This window comes from Polypterus senegalus, chromosome 2 (genome assembly GCF_016835505.1).
Source record: "Polypterus senegalus isolate Bchr_013 chromosome 2, ASM1683550v1, whole genome shotgun sequence".
NCBI lineage: Eukaryota > Metazoa > Chordata > Cladistia > Polypteriformes > Polypteridae > Polypterus > Polypterus senegalus.
Genome location: NC_053155.1, coordinates 5,417,352 through 5,430,080, shown reverse-complemented (window position 1 = coordinate 5,430,080; position 12,729 = coordinate 5,417,352). Strand labels below are relative to the sequence as shown.

At 40.8% G+C, this 12,729-nt stretch overlaps 1 protein-coding gene across 1 annotated transcript in view; it reads left to right on the top strand.

Annotated features, from left to right (window-relative positions):
• The first annotated feature begins 10,857 nt into the window (after positions 1-10,857).
• LOC120524130 (NACHT, LRR and PYD domains-containing protein 3-like) overlaps positions 10,858-12,729 on the top strand; it is a 69,094-nt gene continuing 67,222 nt past the window's right edge. Inside the window, exon 1 of the mRNA XM_039746008.1 lies at positions 10,858-11,052. The gene's annotated coding sequence lies outside the window, so the exon portion shown is untranslated. The remainder of the gene's footprint in view (positions 11,053-12,729) is intronic.

The following is a 12,729-nucleotide window of genomic DNA, read 5'->3' as shown; positions in this document are numbered from 1 at the left end:
CTAAACAAAGGTGCTACTTTTCTGAAGAGAGCTTTAAAAATACTACCAATACCACCACCGTACTGGAGACCATGAAACACCAGTAGACAACTGCCAGCTTGTGTCTTGTAATAATGTGCACAGGTGTGTGGGCCTCCATTGTTTTTTGTTACAAGCATGTTTAAAAATGAATAGTTCTTGCTGGATGAAAATTAAACTTGGCTATTACTTTCCCATACTGGAATGGAACTGGTTTATTCTGGTCTGTCTTTATTTCAATTCTTATAGTATTGAATCTTAGCAGCATGAGGGGTATGTAGTGTGGCTTTTCAAAAAATATGGTGACGTTTGAACCGTCTTCACCTTTTGTGCTCACACATCTCAGTAACACACAGGCGCATCTCCAACAAGCCATGGTTCAATAATATCTGTATAAACGAACATGGAGGAAAGACCACCTGTGATATCAGCCGAGTGAGGTGACTTGTTAGACGGCTTACACCTACATCATTCATTACCAAATGTACAATATTGTGCTGTTTTAGTATTTTTTGCATGAAAGCAATGAAATTCTCTGCCTTGGTCAGTCTGAAGTTACTTAGGAACTCTACCCTGTCTAACAATCACACTGAAACCCTGGTAAACTTCTTGCCTAGCCTTTGCCTTTAATGGCACAGACCAAGCATATTTTGAGAGTATATTGATACACATGAGGATACATTTATATCCATCATTGAAATTTGATTAATAAAACGTCTCAACCAAATCCACTTGCCACTGGTCATTAACAGTTGAAACAATTGTTCTGTTTCTCTTGAACGTCAGCCATACTGGTTTCTGCCCACTGTAGATATATTGTCCTCTCATCCATTCCAACACATTTTTTCATTTCACTTCACTTTTTTCTCCTCAGCTGTTAATACAGCCAAACCCCCCAGGCTCCCTGGTAGTGTAGCAGATTTTCTCTAAAGTTTTCTTGCACATCATCTCTCTGGGTCTGTCACTCATGCTTTCTGTACTGTCTGTGCATGCACTGTGGTCACCTGGGACTAGGACACCTGCTCCACCCATAGGTCACCACCTGGTTTTCTTAGAGGCTCGGTTTCTTAGGCTGAACACACCCCCTCTGGATTATAGTCAACATGGCCTCTCCATCTCAGACTACGGCTAAGATGGCTGCTGCTTTGAAACTAAGGACAAGATGGCTGCCCTTCCATTTGGACAATAGCCAAGATGGCCACTGCCTGTCAAACCCCCACACAATCAGGTACTGAGTAGAGGGAGGAACTCCTGCTAACTCGGGTAACACTTGGGGAGGATTACTTCCTCCAAATATTCAACTCTGATTTGCTAGGACACCTGCCAAATGTTTTTGATGGATTTTGGTGCTACTTTATACTGATGTTTTCTGCCTTGTTCCCTGTGCTGCTGAGTTTGTAGTAGTAGTAACCAGTAGTAGGCACAGCCCCTGTGAATCCTGACTGGAATGAAGAGGCTTTGTGATTTTATGATGTCAGCAAAATTAATCCTTTGCTCTTCACGTCACACTTTGAGGTGGACGTTATCTTTTAAGGTGCTGCTTTCTGTTGTCACACTGCCCTGCTGTTACTCTTGGCTTCCCTAAAGTGGGCTCTAATGTTGCAGACTGGCATCTGGAATGCCAGCTCATACTGTGGGTCATATAATATTCTACTTATATATGTAGAGTGTAAAGATCATATTAAACACACTTCTTTTATTGTGTCTTTTATTTCCTATCACTTGAGATTTTGCACCCTTTCCTCAATGGTACTGTCTTCTCCAACCTGCCTGCCACGCTTCCCTTCTTTGTGTTTTATTGATCAGCAGACAGGGGGTGCCAGTTACAGAGGTTGTGTTTAATTTTAATGCCTCAGATGGCTCAGTACTTATGTGAAGTCCATGGTGACTTTTCAGCTGCTCGTCGTCCTCCCCGTTGGTGACATAAACTCCATTTGACTTTCACTAAATTAATTCTAAGGCTGTCCACAATGAGCATGATTGGCTTGTGTGAAGGCCTCACTGTTCAGATGTGCCCATCACAGACCTTTTACATTTTCTTTTATTTTGGCATTCTTCTTTGTCTTGTCTTTGTGCAACGTCTTGTCTTGTTTGTGTTTTAATTTTAAATTTAAATTTTTAATTTATTTGCACGTCATGTTGTTACTCTGTGGACCCTGGGCTTTGCAATTTCGTCTATCTGTATACTTGTATATGGTTGAGATGACAAAGTTCACTTTGACTTTGACTTTTCTGTCTTTTTAAGACTCAAATGTGCTCCTCCTGGCCGACTACCACATTAAAGTGAAAGACAAAAATAAAAACATCTCAGGGCCTGCTGTTTGATGGCTTTACCTTCATGTTGCTGCTCTTGTCTTTTATAAACCTGAGAACAAGAAATGGCTGACTTGATGACATTGAAAATCATATCAGATAAATAAGGAAGGAGCTGAAATTTCAGTTTACTGTATAGAAGGTCGCAATGAACAAAGCAGATAAACAGAAGGATGTGACATGTCACTGAAATACAAAACCAGACGACTGACAACAGACAGTGAGACACTAGAATCACAAACACTCCAAATAGTCTCCTCAGGGTGCTTAACACAAACCAGCATGGGGGACGCTGCTCTGCAGTGGGGGCACCAGTAAGAGAGCTGAGTGAATAGGAGGATAAAGGACACTACTGAGATGTCACTTTGATGAATACACAGCATGTTGTTCACAAACACACACTAGGGGTTCTTCTGGGGTCACTTAAGCCCCTTATTCTGTTTGCTGTCAGATTTGAATGTTCTTGAAATTAAAGTTCACATTTAGCCCTTCATCATGGCTCAGACTGCAGCACTGAGGTGGTCCTCTATGTGTCTGTGGTGTCCCTGCTCACAGACATCTACAGCAGACCACCACTGATAGAACTGGTGAACTGTCACAGTGATATTAGAAGTAAGAGGGGTGCATTTAACAGTTTAAAACATATTGCAGAATGTCGCTTTGTTTAAACCCCTCCTTTTACTACAGATGAGGGTCTTTCAGGTTAATCTTTTTTAAACTCTAATCTATGTTGTTGACTTGTCAGTCATGTCTCCTGTCTTCATTGTGATGATGTGATAATAAGCAGAGCTGACAGGTAGAACTCACTGATCCATTTTTTTAGGAATTGCTTTCTCTTTCACTCTTGCCGTCTCCTTCTCTTATTTTTCAGTTCTCTGAAATCTTCTCTTCTCAGCACTTTACTTTTTTTCTTCTCCAGTGTCATGAGTGCCACTGACTTGTGACCAGTGGGGTTACTAGGTTGGGGTGGGCATCTGGACAAGTAGCACGGGTTGTCTGAAATGTTCGAATAAATGAAAGCTTTCTTACTTTTTTCTGAATGTTCATTGGGTGGGCACTGCCAATAGAGACACTCCCCTGTAGCTTATGATCATGTTTTTCTCTCCTCTGTCTTTTAACTTTTCTAAATCTGTGTTTCTACTATTTTAATGACAGCTAATCGGTGATATTAATCAGACCCTGGAGCTCAAAATGCTTTTAGAACATTAGAATAATCAGGACGAGAACAGGCCATTCAGCCCAACAAGCTCACCAGTCCAGTCCTCTTAATTCCTCAAAAATAAAATCAAGTCAAGTTTTAAAAGTCCCTAAAGTGCTCCTGTCTACCACTCTGCTTGGTCTCTTATTCCTTGCATCTATGATTCTCAGTGTAAAGAAAACCTCCTAAAGTTTGTGTTATATTTCCCCTTAACAAGTTTCCAATGCTGTCCCCGTGTTCTTGATGAACTCATTTTAAAATAACAGTCTCGATCTACTGCAATAATTCCCTTCATCATTTTAAACACATCGCCATTTTCTATTTCCAGCACCCCTTGAAATTGTTTGATTTCTCTTTGCGCTCCCTACACATGTAGTATTGCAATTGAAGATAAAGAAGTCAATCCTTTCATTTTTGAACCACACAATAAACCACATACAGTACAGCGGATGAACAATTTGAACAAAAAAATAAGCTTTTAACTTTTAAATAATAATTGAACTTTATAAATCTCAATAATCTTGTAAATGTGTTCCCCATTAAACTTAGACACTCGATTGATGATTTGGTGGTTAGGGTACCCTGTGAAGCATCAAGGGCCGTGAGAAAATGGCACACAATTAACAGTTTGGGGTATTGAAGACCCCCAGGAAGCAATGAGTGCCAGTGCTGCTAAGAAATGAAACACAGTCGATGAATTTTCTCCCTCAATAACACCTGCACTGCAGTTCAAAAACAGATGCGCTGCACAGTTAAAATCGCTGTGCTACAGCCAGGACCACCAGCAGGTGAGATGGGCTGAGTGTAAGCAACTGGTGTTGCAGTCAATTTAGTCCCACTTGCCCCCATCCCCAAATTAAATATCACTCAAACCTCAAAATCAGTGACATTTCACAATCAGGACACTAGACATCACCCTTCTCTGCAGATTATTACAATGTCCAAATTCCATTCTCTTTAAATGAGTTAATCATCTTTACGAACACTCAGCCCACAGCGAGGAGCCCACAAGAATGTACATTTCTGTGACTCATTCACAGCTGACATTTGGGTGTGCAGTGCTGGATTCCTGTCATATCATTGAACAAGAGCAAAAAATAATAAATGACCTACAAAGAACAATACACTGCATGACACTGATTACACCACAATTAAGTCAGACAACACACCTCACTCAGTTTCAGCAAATTGCAACGCAGCCTTCTTCTGTGTTGTACCTCCTGGGAAACCCCTGCTATACAATTTCCAAGTCCTTCAGTACCTCCTTAGTAGTCCCTGTTACCACTCTGAGGTTATCCACTTGCTCACTTGTGAACACCTCAGAAAAATGTATGTTTAGGGCATCCACTGTTTCACTGTCTGTGTCTTTTAATTCCCCTTTACTATTCCTGATGCATTTCACCTCCTCCTTGTCTGTTCTTTTACTATTAAAATACTGAAAGAATCTCTTGGGGTTGTCTTTCGCCTTATCTGCTATATTCCTCTCCAACTGTCTTTTAGCCTCCCTGATATCCTTCTTAATGGTTGCCCTCATGTTCTCATACTGTGCGCTGTATGATGAACTTTGCAGTCATTAGTCTTATATGCCTTATAAAGCAGTTTTTTCCTTTGCAACTTCTTTTTTAAATCTTTATTAATCCATCGTGGAGTTTTTTTTTAGTTTTCTATTAATTCCAAGTTTAGGTCTGTATCTGTCCTGCATTACAAGTAAAACTTTTTTTCTAAACCTGTTTCACTGCTCCTCGACTGTCTCCACATTTAAAAGCTTATCTCAGTCTATCCTACTTAGACTTTGTCGCATCTGCTCAAAATTAGCCCTACCAAAGTTCATCTTAACAATTTTAGTCTTTGTATCTGCACTCTTACAAAATACTGAGAATTGTATGACATTCTGGTCACGTGACCCTAGTGGTCCAATCACCTCTACACCCTCAATTCTATCCTGATTATTACAGAATACTAAATCCAGACAGGCTTCACCCCGTGTTGGTGTTTTAACATGCTGTGTTAAAAAACAGTCGCTGATTACATCTAAAAACTCCTGCTCTTGTGCTCCTCCATCTGCAAGGTTATCCCAGTTAATATTTGGATAATTAAAGTCCTCCATGACTATAATATCTCCCTGTAATCTTGTCTTTTTAATATTAGTAAAAAGATGTGTGTTGAAATTACTGTCTGAATTGGGTGGTCTATAACACACTCCTAACATAAGACATTTTTCCCTAATGCTTTCCAAATGAATCCAGACATCCAGAATCAGCAGCGCATTACAAAACATTTTGCATCTCCTTTACATCTATGGTGCTACTGCCTCTGGCTTCATAACATAAAACTTTTAGAACTTCATCTCCCAATGCCTGAACATTAAATTAACCAGCTACACTCTTTTTCTAATTTAAGAAAGGTGGCCTTTCCTCTACATTAATATTTCTAGTACACATTGTTGCAGTAATACCTGCACATAGTTTATTTTGCTCTCTTTCTTTTGAAACTGTTCTAAATCTGTCTTCCTCTATTCACTTTACGGTAGTGTTCACAATTGAGATCAATGCTGGAAGCATAAGTCTCTAAAGCTTAATCGGAGGTCCAAGTGCTGAGCATCACCTCCACAACTGTGTGATTTTCTGTTCCTGCTTTGCCTGCTGCTTTGCTATGGTCTCACAGCAAGGTTCAAAGTCTGTGATGGGCACATCCCCTTGGAGCTGATGTAGTGATAACATCCATGGTGTTCACAGGTAAGATGGCATCTGACAATAGACCCATTGACTGAATTGCAAAGAGGTTGACATCAGGCATGCACAGATGGAGTCATCTTGCCTCAGCAACTTGGGATCTAACTTAAGGCGGTCTGGGTCCTGCTCTGTATCCCAACCTGACATTGCATCCTGGCTGCAACTGTTATCATCCCCTCCTAAAATTAAATTCTCTGAAATGATTAAGTCTTTCTCACTACATATTTGTTCAGGATAATGTTAACTATTAGTAAACATTGACTTATCTAGTCAGAGGAACATGCATGGGTTCAAGAGATTTTGGTGAACAAATTGTGTGCCCCCTCCACCTTCAGAACTAATTACATAAATTGGAAGAGCTGTCTGTTGGAGCATTATTATGTAGGGTCTTTTTCCCAGTGGTTTTCCAGATAATGCAATACAACTAATACCCTATCCCTTGGCCTATGAAATAAGTTCTTTGCTTTTCAATTATACTGCTCCTTCTGGTGAAGTCTGGCTTTATCAGACTTACATTTGGCATCCTTACAGGCCATCTCCAGTCTGTTACATACTCTTCAGTCTGACTTTGCTTTTTTTCAGAGAGGGATACTAAAAGCCACATCTAAAATGATGTAAGGTTGTCATTTGAATATGAGAAAGAATGAAGAAAAACCCTCTGAATATGGCAGGTACCGCTTCACCTATTGACTACAGACCAGTGGCACTTACAGGTATATCTCACATCATGAAGGCCTTTCAGAAGCAGGTACTGCACTATATAAGTCCTCTAATGGTAAATCACCTGCACTCATGGCAGTTTGCCTGTCGGAAAAGATTGGAGTGGAAGATGCAATTATCTGTCTGCTCCAGAAGGTTTATTCTCACCTAGACAAAGCTGGCAGCACTGAGGATTCAGTACCATCCAGCCATCCCTGTTAAGTGGTAAACTCAGAGATATGCAGGTGGTTGAGTCTGTGGTGTCCTGGATGATGGACTGTCTGTGGAGCAGACCACCATTTGTGAGACTCAAGGACTGTGTGGGTGGCACTGGAGCACACAAAGAACAGGCCTGTCTGATTTACTCTTCACTGTCCACCTCAGACTAGAAACAGAACAGCAGGTCAGGTCACTTACAGAAATTCTCACATGATTCTTCACTTATGGGGTGTACTGAAAAAGGGGATGAGACAAAGAAGAGGATTCAGGGGGAGAAAATTAAGAATTGTCTGTAACTGAACATCAGCAAAACAAGAAACTGCTTATTGACTTTCACCACACCAAAGAGTCTCTATATCCGGTCACTATTCAAGGAGTTGATGTAGAGGTCTGGTCCACTCCTACAAGTACCTGGGGTCTACATCAATGACAGGTTGCACTCGTCTTTTAACACAGAGGAACTAGAGAAGAAAGGGATGAGTAGATTCTTCTTCTTTAGGAGACTGGGTTACTTTAATATAGGAAGTGACACCCTTCACATCTTCTATAACTTTGTGATGGCCAATGTGGTATGCTGGGCTGGTAATATCAGGACAAGAAAGGCCCACCGAATAAATAAGCAAATTAAAAGGACAGGCTGAGTTACGGGAAGCAGTCTAGTCCCCCTGGAAGTCATAGCAAAAGAAAGAGTTAAAACTAAAGTTCCATCGTGAACAATGCTGCATATCCTCTCTGTGACACACCAACACTGAACACTTCAAGCCAAAGAAATATGCAGCAGATGTGTGTCAAGAAACACTAGTGGACCTCTTTTATACCAACAGCAATATGTCTGTATAGTGCCTCACTAGGACTGGGACTGCCAAGTCAGAACATTTCCTTTCTTTTTAATTTTCTTCCTTTATAGTTATTCTGGCGTGTGCTCAGACAAAAGTGTATGTGTATATTTATTTATTTATTATGTATTTATTTAAACAGCTTTTGTAAAAAGCCAGATTTCCTCCTGGGGCAAATAATGATCTATCTATCTATCTATCTATCTATCTATCTATCTATCTATCTATCTATCTATCTATCTATCTATCTATCTATCTATCTATCTATCTATCTATCTATCTATCTATCTGTTATATATTGCCTTTCATGTCTATCTAGCTATGCATGGACTAAAGGCTCCACATATACCTTTCAGTTTGGCTTTTGTTCTGGCTATAATGTTCCTAACATTTTCGTGAGAGTCCAAATGAATTTCTCAGTAGTCCCATTGCCTTGTGGGTGGTACGGTTTTGTGTGGTTCTCTTTAACACTAGAATCCCTGAAGCCTACAAAAAACTCCTGGGCCACCTTAAATTCCTTCGCAACTCTACCATCAGAGTCTTTTGTTTTGTAAATGTGTCACTCAGCACAAGCAGCAAGCAGCCTGCTATCCCATCACCCCCATCGCCGCAGCTCAAGTTGCAGAGATAATTCTCGGGGCTAAAGTCTTTTTATCTGAGAGTGATGTGCCTGGAGTTGTGTTTGGTAAATAATATATCGTTATTTGGAATACATACATCTTATGTGTGTTCCGTGTCTACGATGATCTGTGTAAATGTAGGATGACAGGAAATGCGAGGCAAGAAATGCTGAACACATATCTAAAACAGAAAACTTATTCCATGTTATACTAATAATGACGTTAAATGTATAATGTGTGAAGACTTTAGTCCAAATATCAAATAAACACGCGCGCTTTTATTCAAAAGTAAGAACTGCTGCCTTATAACCGAAAGGTTACAGGTTCAACCCCGAGTGCTCTGCGTTTTGAGTAGTGAGCTGCTATTATTATTACTATAGAATAATAAAAACATACATTTGATTTGAGTCTGTAGCACTGATTTAAATTTTGGCTACTTGTAAAAGTTAGCACCTGTGTTTTTATTATTCAGTTTTATTCTGTCAGTTACGTTCAAGTGGTACAATGAACTTGCCTCTCCCTCTCTGAGTTGATGGCGTTTATCTCCCTTCTTTTCATGGGAGCAGCAATGACCACAGTTGGTGCTGTGATTGATTCAAAAGACAGAAGCAAAGAAATTGAAAAACTCACACAAAAAATACTCTAAAAGACTTCAATGAAGACATTGCCTGAGCTGCTGTTTCTCTGACGTAAACAGCCAAAGGGAGGGCTCAGGAGTGCTGATGTCACAGTGTCTCTGTGTCTTGAGGAGCCGCCCACAAAGAATACGGGACATGCTGTATGCAAATTGAAAGGGCAGGGCACGATTATTAACCTATAATAAGCAAAATCAACAGACAACATAGAAATAAGAAAAATGACAATTCACTACCAAAAATAACAACCAAGCATGAAACACACAATAATTTAAACTGTAAACTGTTACAGAACAACATCGACATTTGTGGGTCTTAACTTGTTGAAAGGGGCTATTATTGAAGTTATTTATGAATCAGAGTCAATTAGAGCCCCGCATTTCACTCCATCCACATCTACTACATCCTCATTTACAGGCCCCACCAGGTTAACATGCTGCTCCGTTTCTCTGCTTTCTGTCCTGAGAGCTTTAGGGTCAGAGTTAACAACAGGGCTAAACAGACATTGGCTGCCTTCCACTCGCCTCTCGGAGCTACTTGTTTAAAGTTGAATATTCCAGCTGGTGCTGCATGGCCACTCTTTATTGTAATGTTGGATTTCTACATGCCCTGGCAATATGCCCTGCCTGCCCACATCTGTGCCAAACTAGTGGCTCCTTATGTATTGGGACCCCCTGGGGACAGTTGGGTCTTTATGAGAGAGAGAGTGCAAACATATCAATAAAGAAAGGCTTCCTAGTAGAAAACCCATCTCACAATGCTTACAACTCAACCAGCTACACCTTTCTTGTAGTTTTGAGAGAAAGGCCTATTTTGGTTTTTAAGCCTCAGTGAAACCTGAGGCTAGACGTTGGAGGCCAGGCCTCTCATTTATTGGTTAGAGCAATTACAGTAACTCACAACTACTTGCATGTTTGCCATTAGCATCCAGGAACTGATGTGACAAAAAGCCCTTAAGCTGCAGCTGTAAACATTAATACAGCATTACTGTCTACTGTTAGCATTCAGTAGACTTGAAATATTCCATCCAGGAATCAGACTGACTTACCTCCAGCGGCTAATTTCCATCACAGCCTGTGAGGCCTTGAAAGAGAGAAGCCAGGCAAGATGAGTCCTCTTGACCACAAGCAAAATATGAGGGAGCATCTCTTAACAGACTTTGGAGGTCCAGAAATGTCTGTCTCTGTGCCTCTTTGTTTCTATTCATGACTCTTAAACTTCCCAGCAGCCCCTTGTGAAGATGGCTATCGCAGGTTATGCTGTCAGAAGTTGCAGCTGCTTTTGCAGACATTGTGTTAAGTGAGCTTTTAAAAGTGAGGCAAGGAGCCATGTGCTTCACTGCTCAGCTCTTCTTCATTTAAGTTTCCATTTATTTCATATACAGCATGCTCCACATCAAAGATTTGTGTTTTATTAAAGAGACAGGCAACGGGCCAAACCAGCGCTGAACTTCCCATTTGATTCCAAGAAACTGAAGAAGCTGGTTTGTCACATATGGGACTCTCAGAGACCCTCTCATGTCTTACTTTTCATCTGCCTGTTTTTCTTTATTTATCTTCTTCAGTCTCTTTAAGGCTCAGGTGTGTTCCTCTTGGCTGGATGCCATGCTAAAGTGAAAGCGAAAGAAGTGAAAGAGCAAATGAAGAGAGCCAGGCCTCACAATCTCAGGGCCTCGGCTCTAACGGAGTGGGCACAGAAGGACGCATTTGAAGAACCCTGATATGCCACAAAGATGTAGGAATCTGCTGATATGTGATATCTGAGTGAAGAAAGTGAGAACAGGTATGTAAGAAACACATTTAACTTTGTAATCTTAACTGAACTGACCTGACTGCTGATCATAATGAAAGCACAAGGCCACACGTCGAACACCAGACAGCCCATTTAGAGCACAACGCAAGACAATCCAGTGACACACAGCTGTTGTGCCTTTCAGCCTCAGGCAGGCGCCATCACACTTCTGTGCTTCTCCTAATTAGTGCTATGGGAGCCGTGGGCATGTGAGGGGTCAGCGGTCACTTCCTTAGAGCCCACTGAGGTGGGCCTACCGAGACACAGCTGTGGGTGAATCTGAAGTCGCAGAGGGTCACATTCCGTGTCATTCTAGTTCTGTTTTAAAATTTAGGACAAAAGCAGCACTAAAGATTAACTAAGGATCAGTTTATTAGATTTTATACTTCATTGTTCCTCAGATTGTAACATTGAAGAGGTCACAAGCATTAGTGAGTTCACATGTAGCATAGTAATGACAGATAGCTAGTGAAATTTTGAGCAACTCAACAGGTGTGGCAGAGGATGAGGCTCTCCTGATCATGCAATTGGCCTTGGACAGTGAGACTGACCTCTCGATTGTGCCTGTGATTACCTTGAGCAGTGATGAGGACTTAATGGAACCTTAAACATTACATTTTGCTTGGAAAATCACGAGGCCCATTTCCACGCTCACATTGCGATATACAGTATAAAAACTAAACTTGGCATAAAGCCACACACATTCTCACGCCAGCACCCATTTACGTATGCACTTTTCTGCTCAGTTTTGCAAATTGGTAGCACCCAGCATCAAAGCAGTGCTACTGTTCCTATGTGGTTTCCCTTTCTTTTTTTGATTCACAACAATGCCGCAAAATTTATCAAATACACTAAAATTAAATTGCATATCATTTACAAATTTAATTCACTTGATTGTAATCATTCTGTAACAATATAATGGCCAACGGAATTAACAGACTATTCCAAATACCACAGCTGCTTTAGCGTTGTTACTCTCAGTGCACCACTCAGAGTATTTTAACCCACTGTATCTGAGTGTGGAATCACAGGTGTACAGCAGATGATTAGAAAGCTCTATGGCAGGTTGTGTCGAGATAGCAGAGGAGTATCGGGATACAGCTTCTAGCTCTGGAAGACATTTATAGCACATGCGGCCTCAGGAGTGCCATCAGCATCTGCATGGATTCCACTCAGCCATGCCACAGTTTGTTTGAACTTCTCCAATCTGGCAAACACTTCAGAGCCTTTCCTGTACGAACCACGCAGTTCAGAAACAGTTTCATCCCAAGAGCTATAAACGCACCAAGTTAGTCTATCAAGTTCTCCTGGTAGAACTGTTTGTACTTAGAATTACAATAACTTCACTGTAAACTTGCATTACATTTCCAAGCATTATCCTCTTGGAGCTGTGCACTATTAGAATACCGTATTTACTCCTGTACCATGCGCCCTCGTGTAAGAAGTGCACCCTAATTTTTACAAAGAAAATCGGGGAAAAAATCTTTTGCCCCATGTACGACACGCATTGTGATTGTATAGGAAGCGAGTGAGGTTGGAGTAAGACACAGACGTGAATAACTGTAATGGAGAATAATTATGTCTCGTTTAATTCTTTCTGCACATGATACAATATATTGTACTAACTGTAAGCAGTACCCCTACTGCAGAACGTTCAGTGTTTGTGAC